This window comes from Pygocentrus nattereri, chromosome 12 (genome assembly GCF_015220715.1).
Source record: "Pygocentrus nattereri isolate fPygNat1 chromosome 12, fPygNat1.pri, whole genome shotgun sequence".
NCBI lineage: Eukaryota > Metazoa > Chordata > Actinopteri > Characiformes > Serrasalmidae > Pygocentrus > Pygocentrus nattereri.
The window spans coordinates 37,551,589-37,569,132 of record NC_051222.1 but is presented as its reverse complement, the minus strand read 5'-3'; the positions used below and the strand labels follow the sequence as shown (position 1 = coordinate 37,569,132).

Below are 17,544 nucleotides of genomic sequence, written 5' to 3'. Positions count from 1 at the left end.
CTTCATGCGGTTTAGAGAATGTGGAGATTTTCTTTTCAGTGCAATGATTTAAAATCAGTATTCAAAGATCCACTCAGTTTCCTTGAGGATCTCTTATTCAGGAGGTGGTGAGGGGGTGCTGGAGTGGCAGAGATGTTTGTGTTGTCTTTACTGGGGCGGGCTGGGGCTGGAGCTGGGCGGGCTGGGGCTGGAGCTGGGGGTGGAGCTGGGCAGGGTGGAGCTGGGCGGGCTGGGGCTGGAGCTGGGGGTGGAGCTGGGGCAGGCATGGGCTGGGGGTGGATCTGGGGTGAGCATGGGCTGGGGCTGGAGCTGGAGCTGGGCGGGCATGGGCTGGAGCTGGGGCTTGAGCGCGGCGGGCATGGGCTGGAGCGGGGCGGGCAGGGGCTGGGGCGGGCATGGGCTGGGGCTGGGCCTGGAGCTGGGCAGGCAGGGGCTGGAGAGCAGGGAACCAACCTGGGACCGGAAGGTCGCTGGTTTAATCCCCTGACAGGACATACTAAAGTTCCCTTGAGCAAGGCAGCTCCCCACCTGCTGACCGTGTGCTCACTTCCCCCTACTGTGTGTGTTCACTAGTGTGCATGCAGGTGAGTGTTTCGCTGCATGGATGGGTTAAATGCGGAGGTTGAATAATGAAATGCAGTTTTTAGAATTTTTCGGCAACGGCACACCCTGGGGGTACGCAAACCACTGGCCTATGACGATGCAGGAGAAAGCTTGTGTTTCTTCTGATGGCAGAAAAGAGTATACGATGCACCGTAGCTCTTCCCACAGATGTTACAATGATAGGGTTTCTCTCCGGTGTGCGTTCTCCGGTGGCTTGTAAGATGAGCTAACTGAATGAACGTTCTATCACACTGAGAGCACCGATACGGCCTCTCTTTTGTGTGCTTCCTCTTGTGATTAATAAGATTTGAGAGGTTTAGAAACTGCTTTTCACAGACAGAACACTTGTACGGCCTCTCTCCTGTGTGTGTTCTCTGATGGACCTGATAGACGCTGGACCGTGTGAAGGTCTTAGAGCAGTGAGAACACTGATACGGCTTCTCTCCAGTATGTATTCTCTCATGGTTCTGCAGGATATGTAAACGTGTGAAAGTCTTTGGACAGTGAGAGCACTTGTACGGCTTCTCTCCGGTATGAGTTCTCTGGTGGATCCTCAGACTATCTAGACGCTTGAAGTTCTTTCCACAGTCCGAGCACTTGTAAGGCTTTTCTCCGGTATGAATTCTCTGGTGGATTTTAAACGTATTTGACTGAACGAAAGTCTTATTGCACTGAGAACACTGGAACGGCCTCTCGCCGGTGTGGATTCTCATGTGTCTGTAAAAAGAGGATGACTGAGAGAAGGTTCTCCCGCACTCGGAACAAGAATATGACTTCAGTCCTTTATGTTCCTCCACAGTCGGCTGGCTGCACTCACCTGAAATGGAACCGTTTTGGGCATTTTAAGCCTTTGCATTTATTTTTATGGCAGAAACATTCAGTAATGTAAGACGTGTTGTTCGGTTTACTTACCTGAAGTATTTAGATTCTCATTGTCCTCTTTTCCACGTTTTTCACAAAGTGGCTCTTCATCACTGTAAGCACAGCCTGGTTCAGTTTTACGGACAGTTGGCTGGTTGGACACCTCTTTCACCTCATGATGGGTCTGCTGGTCATTCATTTCTTGTTCATCTGGTTCCACTTTAATAATAATTAATGAACTGTGTACATCCTCCTCGAGTGTCTGCTGGTTCTGCCATGTCTCCTTAGAGATTGAGGGAGTTTCACAAAAAGGGGACATGCTGAAAACATCCTCAGACTTCTGAAGGACGTTGTTGTCTTCACCACCATGTATAAAGGAACTACTTTCTTCTGGACAACCTTGTTCTGTTTTAATAACTACTGACAAACTCTTCTGACCCTCCTGGCCTCCACCACCTTCTTCTTGGTGTTGTATTGGTTCAATTTTAGGGAGAAGAGTAGGCTTTATGTCCTGACATTCCTGTTAGAGAAACCCACACTAATTAAAATCAAATTTTAATCAAATTACAATCTTTGTTTTTTTAAAACAGTTTCCAGAATTATAAAAAAATGAAGCTATCAACAACAGAAGATGAAAAGAATATAACGAAAGTATGTCAGCTTCACTCCACTGCACCAATATTTACACCTTTCTCTATATGTTGTCAAAAAGAACTGTCAAGAGGCAAACACACTTGTAGCTTTAAGGATGTGGATTAAGCATCCACCATTAGCCTTGGACCAAAACATAATATCAGTGGTCATACACCATTAAAAATGAGTGCCTTTACATGTACTAAATAATCCATTAACTGCAGAAAATCAGATTTTGTCACCAATCCAATCGCGTTTACATGCATGTAAGTAATCAGATAATGGGGAAACTCAGGGTTTACATGAGTCAGGCAGTAATCAGATTTCACCAGCCAATAGCTGTGATATGAACGTAATGTAAAACTCAAACGTCATGCTGCACCTTTTTTTTTCCACATTGAGTCCCTTTACCAGAAAATATGAACATCTGGTAAAGACGAAGAATATTTCAATCCTTCATTTTGCCAAGCATGTATTTGGTTTCAGCGTCGGTCAAAAAGTGTTTTTGCCGTGTTTTGCCCCAACTCTGCTTGCTTATGTCCGGTACCGAGTTCACGTGCACTGAGAAATCTGATTACTGAGCTAAAATCCAGCCTCTTTATCAGATTTCTTAATTGGATTTCTAGACCTTACGCCGATCTAAGAAAATGGAGTATGTTGTTTTAAGTGAATATTTGAATGATCATATAGCTGCAGAAATCTGATTATGATCCGAGTATTGAGTGCATGTAAACACGATCAATGTCAAGATTTATTATTGGCTTAATTTTAGTCTGTGTCTTGGAACCCAGGCCCAAAAATATTACAATATGCTGCCTTGATGCAGACAAAGGTACTGAAAGACGACCAAGAAGAGTTTACTTAAGTCACTACACCCAGACTCAAGTCAGATTAAACCATGTCAGATTAAACCAAAACAAAGCTTGTGCCCATCAACACTGGCTGTGTTTGGGGGAAAAACAAGGATAGAAGTGCAGAAAGGAAGAACTGTGGACAAGGACCATATAAGGCACCGTTTTGAGTACTTTTGTTGGCAACTACTCTTAGAAACTTGCCCCCTTCTTCAGTTTAATGACACAATGAATTCCAGAAATTCTTCACTCCCTCAAATCAGACAACACTGATGTTCTAGACAGATAGTTGGCATAGAGCGAATGAGCTTTCCTGCCTGACACAAAAACCTCAAAAAGCCGAAAAGCTAGAAGCCACATTTTATTCCTGATGTTTAATATGTAATCGGCCCCTTAGTCACACAATCATTTAACTCACCAAATTTAGGTGATCATTGTGGTCAAGTAAAGTAGACAGAATTTAAATATCACTTAAATTGAACATTTCTGGTACCGTATAAAAGGTCAACAAGCAGCAACATGACATGAAAATAATATCAAAACACGACCCTGGAAAGGGTTGCAAAGCTATTCCTAAGGTCCTGGGACTCCGAACAAACCAGTGAGAGCCATTATTTTTAAACAGAGAAAACTTTGAACGGTGACTAATCTTTCTGGAATTGGCTGGCCTACCAACATTCCTCCAAGAGCACAGTGACTACTCATGACGTCACAGAAGAACTCAGCCAGACACTGTAGAGAAGGTCACCCGTTGTGATTCCACCGTCAGAAAAGGACTGGGTGAAAATGGGAGGATAGTACAGTGAAAAACACTATTAACCAAGAGGAACTTAAAGGTTCATCTCTGCAAGAACATCTTGAATCCCATGTGTTCTGCTGAAGAACGTCCAGTTATCAGTCTGTGGTCTTGCAAAACCTTGTTTCTTCAGTAAATGTAATCCTGGTTTTCTCCGTGTCTAAGAAGTGGTGAAGATTAAGACCAAGTGACCGTTATTAGTCTAACAACGAGGAAATTTCACCTCCGCATGAAACCCATCCATACAGTGAAACACCACATACACACTAGTGAGCACACAAACTAGGGGGCAGTGAGCACACTTGCCCAGAGAGGTGGGCAGCCCTATCCACAGGGAGCAGTTTGGGGGTTAGGTGTCTGGCTCAAGGGCACCTCAGTCATGTACTGTTGGCTCAGGGGATCAAACCTGCAACCTTCCGGTCACAGGGTTGGTTCCCTAACCCCTGGTACCACCAGCCAGCTATTTTCACCATGACAACAGAGAGACAGTCTTCGGATCAGGGAAATGTCTTTACCTTATTGTGTACCTGATTTATTTAGCAATCAGTGTCTGTGAACAGTATCGGTCTGGATAAACTACAGAGTGCAGTGTTTGCATTTTTCTGAGCTGAGTCGATTTGTGTACACTCTCAAAAAGATGGTTCTTCAAGGGTTCTTTAATAAAGGCAGTGTTTGTATATAGAACCATGAACACTCAAAGAACCATTTGCATAATTAAATGTTTTCTTTGCATCATAAAAGGGTTCTTCTTAAAATTGAGAATGTGCTGTATATAGTTCTATATAGAACCTTTCAGAAAATATCTCTATATAAGCATCCAAAAGGGTTCTCCTACTGTTAGGATGTCAAGCTTGTAACAGCAGAAGAACCCTTTATAAAATGGTTCTATTATGAACCATCTGTAGCACATTCTCCATCAATCTGAAGAAACGTCTCACCATGCAAAGTCTTTATGTATGAAATGGTCATTTGAGCGTTCAAGCTTATGTATAAAGCCATTGTCCTTACTAAAGAACCCTGGAAGAACCGTCTTTTTGAGAGTGTAACACAGTGTCAGCAAAAGTACTTTATATCAGGCCTAGTCATCATTTTTATTTGTTATTTGTAATAATTATCAGTTTATTTTCCACAACAAAAGACCATGGTTCTATATAGAATCATAAACCCTTAAAGCACCATCGGTGTGCTTAAAGGGTTCTTTGCATGGTGAAACTGTTCTTTAGATTGACAGAGAATGCACTGTACATCGATCTATACAGAACTTTCTTGGGAAAGGGTTCTACATAGTACCAAAAGTTATATTGTAAAAACCATGACACTGTAACAACAGCAGAACCGGTTTTGGTGCTACATAGAACCATAGAACACATTTTCCATCAATGTGAAGAACCATCTCACCTTTCAAAGAGCACTTCAACTATATGGTTCTTTAAGTGTTTGAGCCACTGTCTTTACTAAAAAAAACCCAGAAGAACTGAAGAACCATCTTCAGTCTACACTAGAAAAATAAAAGGTAAGTTCTCTACAGACCTCCTCTTCCTGCTTCAGGGTCAGGGTCTCCTCAGATGAAGCCCCCTCAGTCCAGTGATTGTGAGCCCCTCTCTGATTTACAGGCTCCTCCATGGAGACAGTAGATCCCCCCGCCTCGCTGTTCGGGGCTCCAGACGGATGAAGCTCCATCCTTCTCTTCTTGTCCGTCATCCTGGACAGAAGGAAAGACCCTCAGAGCGAAACTAGCGCTCTGATGGTGGAAGAACCAGCTGGACTTACAGAGCGGCTCCAAATCTGGACCAACGCAGCCGAACACGATCAGGTGGTGACGAGAAACATCAGTGCTGAAGGAGAACCTCCTCCTCAGCGCTCGGGACTCTATAAAGGGAGCTTCTCATCGCTCTGCTGACCGCAGACCTGAGCTCAGCTGCTCCGAGTCCAGCCCGAGACCCGCTGTCCGGCTCTATTAGCGCTGCTTTATAAACAATCCGCCTCCAGCGCTCCGGCCGTCGGTCTGTGGAGCGGCGGCCCAGAACTCCGCATCTGATTGGTCGAGGCGCGCGTCACTCAAAGAACTGAGTCTGTGATTGGTCTCAAGGACTGCTGACGTGGCGGTGTTTCCTACGCCGTGGGAGGGGCTAAGCGTGTCTTCGCTTCTAAGCCGTTATATTCTGGTCTTATTTTATGGTTATTCTAAGGCGTTTTAATGGAATTTAATATAATAGAGTAATTACTTTCATGTAATTTAATACAACATGATATTTACATTTTCATGAGCTACTTAAAACACTGAAGTACCAAATAAACCGTCCTATTCATTTTGAGCCCCTTAAAACGGAGGACTATGTATGAAAGTGGCTGCATTTTCTACACTGTTCACCCTGAACTCATACTCATTTAACTCCAATATGTCGTGTCAGACAGCTAAAGTCATACTGGTGTCCGAATACTTATGGACCTGGCTGTACAATCCATTTTAATATCTGGTTTCACTTTTAATACATATTACTGAGGACTTAACAATAGAATTATGGTGAATAAAATATATTTTTAATTTCTTTTAATGTTCTACAAGGTTAAACTCCTTACAGACTGTTCTGCAGAGCTTTTGTGGTTTATGCACACTCTTCAAAAAGACGGTTCTTCAAGAGTTCTTCAGTAAAGGAGATGGTTCTACAAATAGCCTCGAACACTCAAAGAACCCTTTGCATGATTAAAGAGTTCTTTACATGGTGAAATGGTTCTTCGGATTGATGGAGAACATGCTGTATATCATTCTAAACACAACCTTTTTGAAAGGGTTCTTTTATTGTGAAAAGCGACACTGTAACATTGGCAGAACCATTTAAAAAACTGTTCTATACATGACCATATACAACACATGCAAAGAGCACTAAGCACACAAATGTTTTTTTGAGTGTTCATGGTTCTATATAGAACCACTGTCTTTACTAAAGAACCCTTGAAGAAGAGATTAATCTCCTTACAGATGTGGTTCTGTGGTTTGTATACTCTTTAAAAAAGATGGTTCTTCGAGGGTTCTTTAGCCCCAAGAATGGTTCCATAAACAGCCACGACCATTCAAAGAACATTTTGCATGATTAAAGGGTTCTTTGCATCATGAGACTGTTCTTCAGAATGTGCTGTAGATAGTTCTATACAGAAACTTTCTGAAAAGGGCTCTACAATGTCACGCTTCACTCTTAGCAAAAAGTGTTCCAAAAAAGGTTTGTTAGCCTGTGGGTTCTAATGAAGAACCACCTACAGCACATTCTCCTTCAATCTAAAGAACTCTTTCATCCTGCAAAGAATATTTTAATCATGTAGGGGGTTCTTTGAGTGTTCATGGTTCTATATAATACCATTTATTTCACTAAAGAACAAATGAAGAACCATCTGTTGTAACAATAGAAGAACCCTTTTGGGTGCTATATAGAACCCTTTTTAAAAAGTTTCTGTATAGAACCATCTACAGCATGCTCTACATCAATCTAAGACTGCAAATAGTTTATATATATATATATATATATATATATATATATATATATATATATATATAATCCATCCATCATCTTCCGCTTCTCCGGGGTTCGGGTCGCGGGGGCAGCATCCTAAGCAATGAGGGCCAGACCTCCTTTTACCCAGCCACTTCCACTAGCTTCCCCAGGGGGGATTCCGAGGCACTCCCAGGCCAGCTGGGCAATATATAGTCACGCCAGCATGTCCTGGGTCTTCCCCAGGGTCTCCTCCCGGGTGGACTCCCTGAGGGAGGTGCATAGGAGGCATCCTAACCAGATGCCTGAACCACCTTAGCTGGCTCCTCTCGACGTGGAGAAGCAGCGGCTCTACTCCGAGCCCCTCCCGGATGACCGAACTTCTCACCCTATCTCTAAGGGAGAGTCCAGAAACCCTGCGGAGGAAACTCATTTCGGCCGATTGTATTCGCGATCTCATTCTTTCGGTCATTACCCAAAGCTCATTGGTAAATCGAGAGCCTTGCCTTATGGCTCAGCTCTTTCTTTACCACAACAGACTGGTAAAGAGCCTGCATCACCGCTGACCCAGCACCAATCCGCCTGTCAATCTCCCGCTCCCTTTTACCATCGCTCGTGAATAAATCCCCGAGATACTTGAACTCCTCCACTTGAGGCAAGAGCTTATCCCTGACCCAGAGAGGGCTCTCCACCCTTTTCCGCCTGAGAACCATGGCCTCGGCACCACTTTACAATTTCCAATCACCCTTTGTGCACCTCCCTCCATTCTTGTATGTCACCCTGTGTTCTTCCCTCTTCTGAAAATACGTGTTCACCACAGCCATTTCCATTCTCTTTGCAAAATCTACAACCATCTGACCTTCCACATTTTCACACCATACATACCCAGCACCTCTTTATCCCCTCTGTTTCCTTCACCAACATGTCCATTGAAGTCTGCACCAATCACCAATCTCTCCTCTCTAGGGACACCAGCTACCACTTCATCCATCTTACTCCAAAATTCCTCTTTCTCCTCTAACTGACAACCAACCTGTGGTGCATATGAACTGACCACATTCAAAATTACACCATCAACCTCCAACTTCAGGCTCATGATCCTGTCTGACACTCTCTTTACATCCAGAACACTTTTCCCAAGCTGTTCCTTTAGGATTATCCCTACTCCATTTCTCTTCCTCTCTACACCATGATAGAACAGTTTGAATCCACCTCCAATGTTCCTGGCCTTGCTTCCTTTCCATCTGGTCTCCTGGACACACAGAATATCTACCTTCCTTCTCTCCATCATGTCTGCAAGCTCTCTGCCTTTACCAGTCATTGTCCCTATGTTCAGAGTCCCTACCCTAACCTCCACACTCCTGCCTTTCCTTCTCTCTCGCTGCCTTCTAACCCACCTTCCTCCTCTCCTCTTTGATGGTCTTCGACATCCAGTAGTCCAATTTCCACCGGCACCCTGCTGGTCAACAGCACCGGAGGCGGTCATTGTTAACCCGGGCCTCGACCGATCCGGTATGGCAAACATATTTGTGATCCGCATGATAGTTTTGGCACAAGTTTTACACCGGATGCCCTTCCTGACGCAACCCTCACCATTTATCCGGGTTTGGGACCGGCACCAGAAGTACACAAAGTACACCCCTAATGACTGGTTTTCATGGCTCTATAGAACCATTCATTTTAAATAAAGAACACTTGATGAACCACCCGAACTACTTTAAAAGATGGGCTCACCAATAAAGAGAGAAAAGAACGTTCATCTCCTGGTTGTATCCTTCTCAGTGGCTGGCTGGTTCTCCAAAACTTGTCCAATGTTCAAAAAGTGCACAGGCAGTGTTTGAGTGCGGTTCTCTTTTTAATTTTTAATACTAATAGCGAAGCGTAATCAGGTTTAAACTAATGCCTGTTACGTCTGTACAACACACAAAGCAGTAATAACTGAAAAGTGTTTCATAGAAAACTTTGCTGGTTATAATACAAAGTATTTAAGTACAATATGTATTTTATATGATATGCATACAACTGGAAAAAAACGGGAGAAAGATTTGAATACATTTCGGATATTAAATGCAGAATAGTAGACAGAGTAAAGAACACAAAACAGGTTCTGTGTAGTTATAGCAAATGTTACCATGTGCAGTACTGTTCTAGGCATTAAGACACCAACAACAAACATATTTGAATGCATTAAAACTGATTACAGAGAACCTGAAAGGAAAACCCATGTATACGTGCACTGACTGATGTCTGGAGAAACAACTTTTTTTGTTCTAGCTAACCTCCATATTCCAAATGTCACAGACCAGGTTTTCACACCCTGCCAACTCTGCATCTTTTCCTTCACGTCTACACTCATCTCTTGGTTCTTCAGCCAGCAGCGTCCAGAATGTTCTTCCCCCCTACTGTCTTATAACATCTCCTCACAGTACAAGCAGCTTCTGAAGATGATTACATGATTACATACACAAAAAACATTTGCCTTGCCCTCGGGGGTAAGTATAAATGATGGTGCTTCAAGGGTTCTTTAGTCAAGAAAATATATGGAACCAGGAACATTGAAAGAACCCTTTTCATGATTAAAGGGTTCTTTGCATCACAGAAGGGTTATTTAGACTGAATGTGCTGTAGATGGTTCTATATATAACCTTTTTGAAAAGGGTTCTTCTATTGTTATGACCCTTTATTATTGCTATAGAACCCTTTATATGATTAAAGCGTTCTTTGCATCATAAAAGAGTTCTTCAGATTGAGGGAGAATGTGCCGTAGAGGGTTCTATATAGAACCTTTTTGAAAAGGGTTCTATATAGCACCAACAAGTGTTCTTCTTTTGTTACAATGTTAGACTTGTTACACTAGAAGAACCCCTTCAAGGGTTCTATATAGCACCACAAAGCGTTATTTGGTTTGTAACGATAGTGGAACCCTTTTCAAAAAGGGTATATCAATTCACATTAAACAAAACATATTAATCAAACAAAGGGCTTTATGTGTGTTAAGGGTTCTATATCTCTGTCTGTAAGGGGCGAGGCCAAAAAACAGTATTTGCTGGTCATGATCTTTGGGCCCTCAGGCAGCACAAAAACAGACATGACTCTGTAGTGGAAATCACTGCATTGGCTCAGAAACACTTCTGAAAACCACTGTCTGTGAACACAGTTCATCACTGCATCCACAAATGCTGTTAAACTCTAAAACTCAAAGAAGAGACCAAATATAAACAGGATCCAGAAACGCTGCCACCTTCTCTGGGCCTGAGCTCATTTAAAATGGACTGAGGGGAAGTGGAAATTCTTTGTGGAAATCATGGACACTGTGTTCTCCGGGCTAAAGATCACTCAGCTTGTTATCAGTGCACAGCTCATAAGCCAGTATTCATGATGGTTTAGGGGGCATTAGTGCACATGTCATAGGTGACCTGCTCATCTGTGAAGACACCATTAATACTGAATAATATATAGATGTTTTGTCAACATCTGCTGCCGTCCAGATGACGTATTTTTCAGTGAAGGCCTTGATTATTTCAGCAAGACAATGTCAAACCACATGCTGAATGTATTACATCAGCATGGCTCCTCCGTATTAAAAGAGTCTTCAGTGCAGACTGGTCACCACTGACAACATTTGGCACATTATGGAATGAAAAATGCGACAAGGAGAACAGGAAAATATTTCACTTTCAAATGTACAGCAGCATCTCCTCAGTTCCCAAACGCGTACAGAGTGTTGTTAAAAGAAGAGGTGATGAAACATAGCATTAAACAGGCCCCCGTCCCAACTTTTTTGGAACTTGCTGTTGTCAGCAAATTCAAAACGGGCATATATTTTTCAAAAAACAATACAATTTCTCAATTTCAACATTTGTTTTCTTTGTACTTTCAATGAAACATAGGGCTCAAATGATTTGCATTTCATTGCATTGTATTGCAAAACACAATATGAAGAATCAATCTGAAGATTGCATCAACCATGCAAAGAGTTTGTTGAGTGTTCTGTTGTAGAACCATTTTCTTTACTAAAGAACCCTTAAAGAACCATCTAATGTCGTGTCAGAGTTAAAAGTGGTGCCAGTTCTTTGTGAGATCCCATTCCAAATCCTCAACACGTGATCTGATCATGTCTCATGGAGACTGTCTATTTATTTCCATTAAAAATGCTTTGGAACAGGTTCTGCAGGAGGAAGCTTGTGTTTCTTCAGATGGCAAAGAAGAGTATACGATGCACCGTAGCTCTTCCCACAGATGTTACAATGATAGGGTTTCTCTCCGGTGTGCGTTCTCCGGTGGCTTGTAAGATGAGCTAACTGAATGAACGTTCTGTCACACTGAGAGCACCGATACGGCCTCTCTTCCGTGTGTTTCCTCTGGTGGTTTCTAAGATTCGAAAGGTCTAGAAACTGCTTTTCACAGACGGAACACTTGTACGGCCTCTCTCCTGTGTGCGTTCTCTGATGGACCTGATAGACGCTGGACCGTGTGAAGGTCTTAGAGCAGTGAGAACACTGATACGGCTTCTCTCCAGTATGTATTCTCTCATGGTTCTGCAGGATATCTAAGCGCGTAAAGGTCTTCGGACAGTGAGAGCACTTGTATGGCTTCTCCCCGGTATGAGTTCTCTGGTGGATCCTCAGACTATCCAGACGCTTGAAGTTCTTTCCACAGTCCGAGCACTTGTAAGGCTGTTCTCCGGTATGAATTCTCTGGTGGATTTTAAACGTATTTGACTGAACGAAAGTCTTATTGCATTGAGAACACTGGAACGGCCTCTCGCCAGTGTGGATTCTCATGTGTCTGTAAAAAGAGGACGACTGAGAGAAGGTTCTCCCGCACTCGGAACAGGGATATGACTTCAGTCTTTTGTGTTCCTCCACAGGCGGCTGGCTGCACTCACCTGAAATGAAACCATTTGGGGCATTTTAAGGCTTTTCATTCATTTTTATGATAGAAACATCCAGTAATGTAAGATGTGTTGTTTGGTTTACTTACCGGAAGTATTAAGACCCTCATTGCCCTCTTTTCCACAATTTTGCAGTGGCTCTTCGTTACCATAAGCACAGCCTGGTTCAATTTTACAGACAGTTGGCAGGTTGGACATCCCCTCCCGCTCATGAAAGACATGATAGTCATCACTGGAACTCAGTTCTTGTTCATCTGGTTCCACTTTAATAATAATTAGTGAACTGCGTATATCCTCCTCGAGTGTGTGCTGACTCTCCCACATCTCAGAGATGGATGGAGGTTCACAAACAGGGGACAGACTGGACACATCCTGGTCTTCGCCACTGTGTTCAAAGGGACTGCTTTCTTCTGGATCACCTTGTTCTGTTTTAATAACTAATGACAAACCGTTCTGACCCTCTTGGCCTCCACCACCGTTGTTTTGGTGTTGTATTGGTTCCAATCTAGTGAGAAAGGTGGGCTTCATGTCCTGACACTCCTGTTAGAAAACATGGAAAAAATTAATTATTAAACTGTCCGAATACTTATTCCTAAACATAAAATGGAGGTTGAATTTGAAATTTTCTATATTTCTGCATAAATTTCACCTAAAACGTGATTAGCCTTTCACACAAGTCCTGATAGTAGATAAATAAACCAAGTTAAACAAATGAGACACAAATTAGACTTGGTCATTTATTTATTGAGGAAAATGATACAGCATTACATATCTGTGAATGGCAAAAGTATGTGAACCTTCAGGATTAGCAGATAATTTGAAGGTGAATGCATGTGTGAATCAGGTGTGAGTGACCACCGTATTTTATTTCAAGCACAGGGATCTATCACAGTTTGATCTTCACATGTTTGATGAAGTGTATCATGGCACGAACAAAGGATATTTCTAAGGACCTCAGAAAAAGAGTTGTTGATGCTCATCAGGCTGGAAAAGGTTCCAGAACTATCTCTAAAGAGTTTGGACTCCACCAATCACAGCAGACACCCTGTGTACAAAAGGAGAAAATTCAAGACCCCTGTTACGCTCCCCAGGAGTGGTAGACCAACAAAGATCTCACCAAGAGTAAGACACGTAATAGTCCATGAGATCACAAAGGTAACTTCTAAACAACTAAAGGCAACACAATGGCTAATGTTAATGTTCATGAGCCATCGGGAGAACACTGAACAACAACGGTGTGCATGACAGGGTTGAAAGGAGAAGAACAAGATGAACATTGCTGCCTGTTTGCAGTTTGCTAAAGATCATGTGGACAAGCCAGAAGGCTACTGGAACAATGTTTTGTGGACAGATGGGACTAAAATAGATCATTTTGGTTTAAATAAGAAGCTTTATTTTTGGAGAAGGGAAAACACTGCATACAGGATATAAGAACCTTATCCCATCTGTGAAACATGGTGGTGGTAGTATCATGGTTTGGGCCTGTTTTGCTGTATTCAGACAACCCTAAGCACACAAGTCATTCTAACAAAGAAAGGTTAAAGAAGAATAAAGTTAATGTTTTGGGAAAGGTCAAGTCAAAGTCCAGACCTTAATCCTATAGAAATGTTGTGGTAGGTCCTGAAGCAGCAGTTTATGGGAAGAAACCCACCAATATAACAGAATTGAAACCAATTCCACCAAGACAATGTGCACTTTAAGGACTGGCCATGCAGCAAGGAACTACTGTGGACTAGAACCTTTGATGCTTTCAACCAGGCATGCAGGAAGTGGGGGTACCAAGGGCTGATTAAAGCTACATTCACATTACAAGCCTTGTTGCTCAAATCTGATTTTTTGCTCAAACCTGATCTGTCTGACACGATGGTTCACACTAGTTTAGGTAAGTGATTCAAATCTGTTATTAATGTGATGAACCAGCGTCCTGAAATGACCCTCGTGAGCTCCTCCTACTCCGTAATGTCACTTGACTGAATCATCAGCACAAACTAACGAGCAAAACGAGCTTTGCTGAGAAGAACATTAACTCTGATCAGCTCTGAGCTTCATTATTAGAGACAGACGAAGGAGAAAAAGGTGAGACGAGCTGCTTTTCCATCGTTTACAGGCTTTATTTTATATTCGGCACGGTTGCCATGGTGGAATGATGGCGCACCCACAGTGGAAAACTTGAGCATCACATTAGGGTCACACAGCCAAGAATCGGATACGTATGCAATCTAGGATCACATATGAAAGTGGCTCAGGTTGGATCTGAAAAGTTCAGATTTGTGTCCACACAGCCCTGAAAACACCAGATCTGAGTCAAATTAGGGCAAAAAACTGGATTTGTGCCACTTCAGCCTGATAATGTGAACGGAGCCTAAGTTAAAGCTGAACTGAGTCAAATCGTTTCCCTTGACAACAGGCACCTAATACTGTGTTTAAACTTCCTTTAATGTAATAATGTAATAATGACGTTTTATCAACCGTTATATCTCTCGCTCAGTGTGCATGTTCACATCACGTTGATGCTGCTTAAAGTTTCAGCACACCTTGAAACACCTTCCCCCATCGTTGCTTTCAGGGGCTGTGACATTGTGCAGCAATAACTGCAACTAAACGTTTCCGGTAACTGGTCCACTGCACACTGGCTTGGAGGAATTTTAGCCCATTTCTCCGTACAGAACAGCTTCAACTCTGAGATGGTGGTGGGTTTCCTCACATTAACTGCTCACTTCAGGTCCTTCCACAACATTTCGATGGAATTAATGTCAGGACTTTGACTTGGCCATTCCAAAACATTAACTTTCTTCTTCTTTAACCTTATTTGGTAGAACGACTTGTTTGCTTAGGGTCGTTGTCTTGCTGCACGACCCACCTTCTCTTGAGATTCAGTTCATGGACAGATGTCCTGACGTTTTTCTTTAGAATTCTCTGATATAAATCAGAATTCACTGTTCCATCAATGATGGCAAGCCGTCCTCGCCCAGATGCAGCAAAACAGGCCGAAACCATGATACTACCAGCACCATGTTTCAGATGGGATAAGGTTCTTATGCTGGAATGCAGTGTTTTCCTTTTCAAGGCTTTTCATTTAAACCAAAAAGTTCTATTTTGGTCTCATCCGTCCACAAAAAATCCTTCCAATAGCCTTCTGGCTTGTCCACATGATCTTCAGCAAACTGAAGACGAGCAGCAATGTTCTTCTTGGAGAGCAGTGGCTTCTCCTTGCAACCCTGCCATGCAAACCATTATTGTTCAATGTTCTCCTGATGGTGGACTCATGAACATTAACATTAGCCAATGTGAGAGAGGCCTTCAGTTGCTTAGACATTACCCTGGGGTCCTTTGTGACCTCGCTGACTATTACACGCCTGGCTCTTGGAGTGACCTTTGTTGGTCGACCACTCCTGGGGAGGGAAACAATGATCTTGAATTTCTCCATTTGTACACAATCTGTCTGACTGTGGATTGGTGGAGTCCAAACTCTGTAGAGATGTTTCTGTAACCTTCTCCAGCCTGATGAGCATCAACAACTCTTTTTCTTAGGTCCTCAGAAATCTCCTTTGTTCGGGCTGTGATACACTTCCATAAACGTGTTGTGAAGAGCAGACTTTGATAGATCCCTGTTCTTTAAATAAAACAGGGCTCGCTCACACTGACTGTCCCATTGATTGAACACACCTGACTCTAATTTCACCTTCAAAATAACTGCTAATCCTACAGGTTCACATACACTCACAAACATGTAATATTGGATGATTTTCCTCAATAAACAAATGACCAGTATAATATTTTTGTTTCGTTTGTTTAACTGAGGTCTCTTTATCTACTTTTAGGACTTGTGTGAAAATTAACCAATTGCTCAAGTACATATAATGTGTTGATCAGATTACTGACAAAATCAGATTATTGAGTGTGTGTGAACACAATCACTGTTTCTAAAAAACAGTTAAAAACACATTTCTTTACTGTAATGTTTCAGTAGTTTTTACTGTTTCCTTTGGCTTTTGTTCGGTTTATTGTAACTTTACTTGTATATGCTTTTACTCTGTGCTTTTTAACTGTAATTATAATTAACATATACATTTTCTGCTATTTTATTATTTTTGCATTGTGAAGCACTTTGAGCTGGATTTCTGTGGTATGAAAAGACAGATTCAGAGGGTTTGGTGTGAAATGGTTCAGATGTCTTTACAGTGATGGTGATGGGAACCAGACATTGCCATGACTACAACACAGATATAGACACTTTATTTACTATCCAGAACCACCAGAGAACCTACACCAGTCTTCTGAGTTGGTAAAACAACAGTAGATCTGGGAAAAACACGTTTTCTTTGGGGACTATTTTGCATTACGACGCTCGGCATGTGTCCCTCCACCACGAATGTATTAAAAGAAACTGATTAAAACGTTTTAGGCCGATATTTTATTATAAAACTCACGTAAATGAACGCCTCAGACATCAGGCAGTGCATTTATAATCATTTCATGTAGGAACTTTCTGTGACGGAGCTTTTAGAGGTGGACGTCTGGTTCCTATCACCACCACTGTGAACATTTCAGACTGATTTTATAGTTTTCATAATTGTGTGGACTTGCCCTTTAACAGTGTGGAAGTGTGAAAAAGTAAAGTTCTCTACAGACCTCCTCTTCCTTTTCCTCCTCCTCCTCCTCCTCCTCCTGCTTCAGGGTCAGGGTCTCCTCAGATGAAGCCCCCTCAGTCCAGTGATTGTGAGCCCCTCTCTGATTTACAGGCTCCTCCATGGAGACAGTAGATCCCCCCGCCTCGCTGCTCGGGGCTCCAGGCGGATGAAGCTTCATCCTTCTCTTCTTGTCCGTCATCCTGGACAGAAAGAAAGACCCTCAGAGCGAAACTAGCGCTCTGATGGTGGAAGAACCAGCTGGACTTACAGAGCGGCTCCAAATCTGGACCAACGCAGCTGAACACGATCAGGTGGTGACGAGAAACATCAGTGCTGAAGAAGAACCTCCTAATCAGCGCTCGGGTCTCTATAAAGGGAGCTTCTCATCGCTCTGCTGACCGCAGACCTGAGCTCAGCTGCTCCGAGTCCAGCCCGAGACCCGCTGTCCGGCTCTATTAGCGCTGCTTTATAAACAATCCGCCTCCAGCGCTCCGGCCGTCGGTCTGTGGAGCGGCGGCCCAGAACTCCGCATCTGATTGGTCGAGGCGCGCGTCACTCAAAGCGCGTCTGCGGAACTGGCCTGTAATTGGTCTCCAGCACAGCTGACACGGACGGTGCTGCCTACAGTGTGGGCGGGGCTAAGCGTTTCGAAACCATTATTTTAACTTTTTATTTTATTAAGTTTTTAAGACCAATTAAAGTAATTCTCTCACATTTTTGTGGGCATTAATGAAAGAGTTCATATCAGGATTTTTTCACTTCATGAAATCACCTTTAAAGACAAAAATTA

General features: G+C 42.8%; 1 pseudogene; it reads right to left on the bottom strand.

Moving 5' to 3' along the window:
* Positions 1-386: 386 nt before the first annotated feature.
* On the bottom strand, positions 387-17,273 carry LOC108411412 (annotated as a pseudogene).
* Positions 17,274-17,544: the final 271 nt, after the last annotated feature.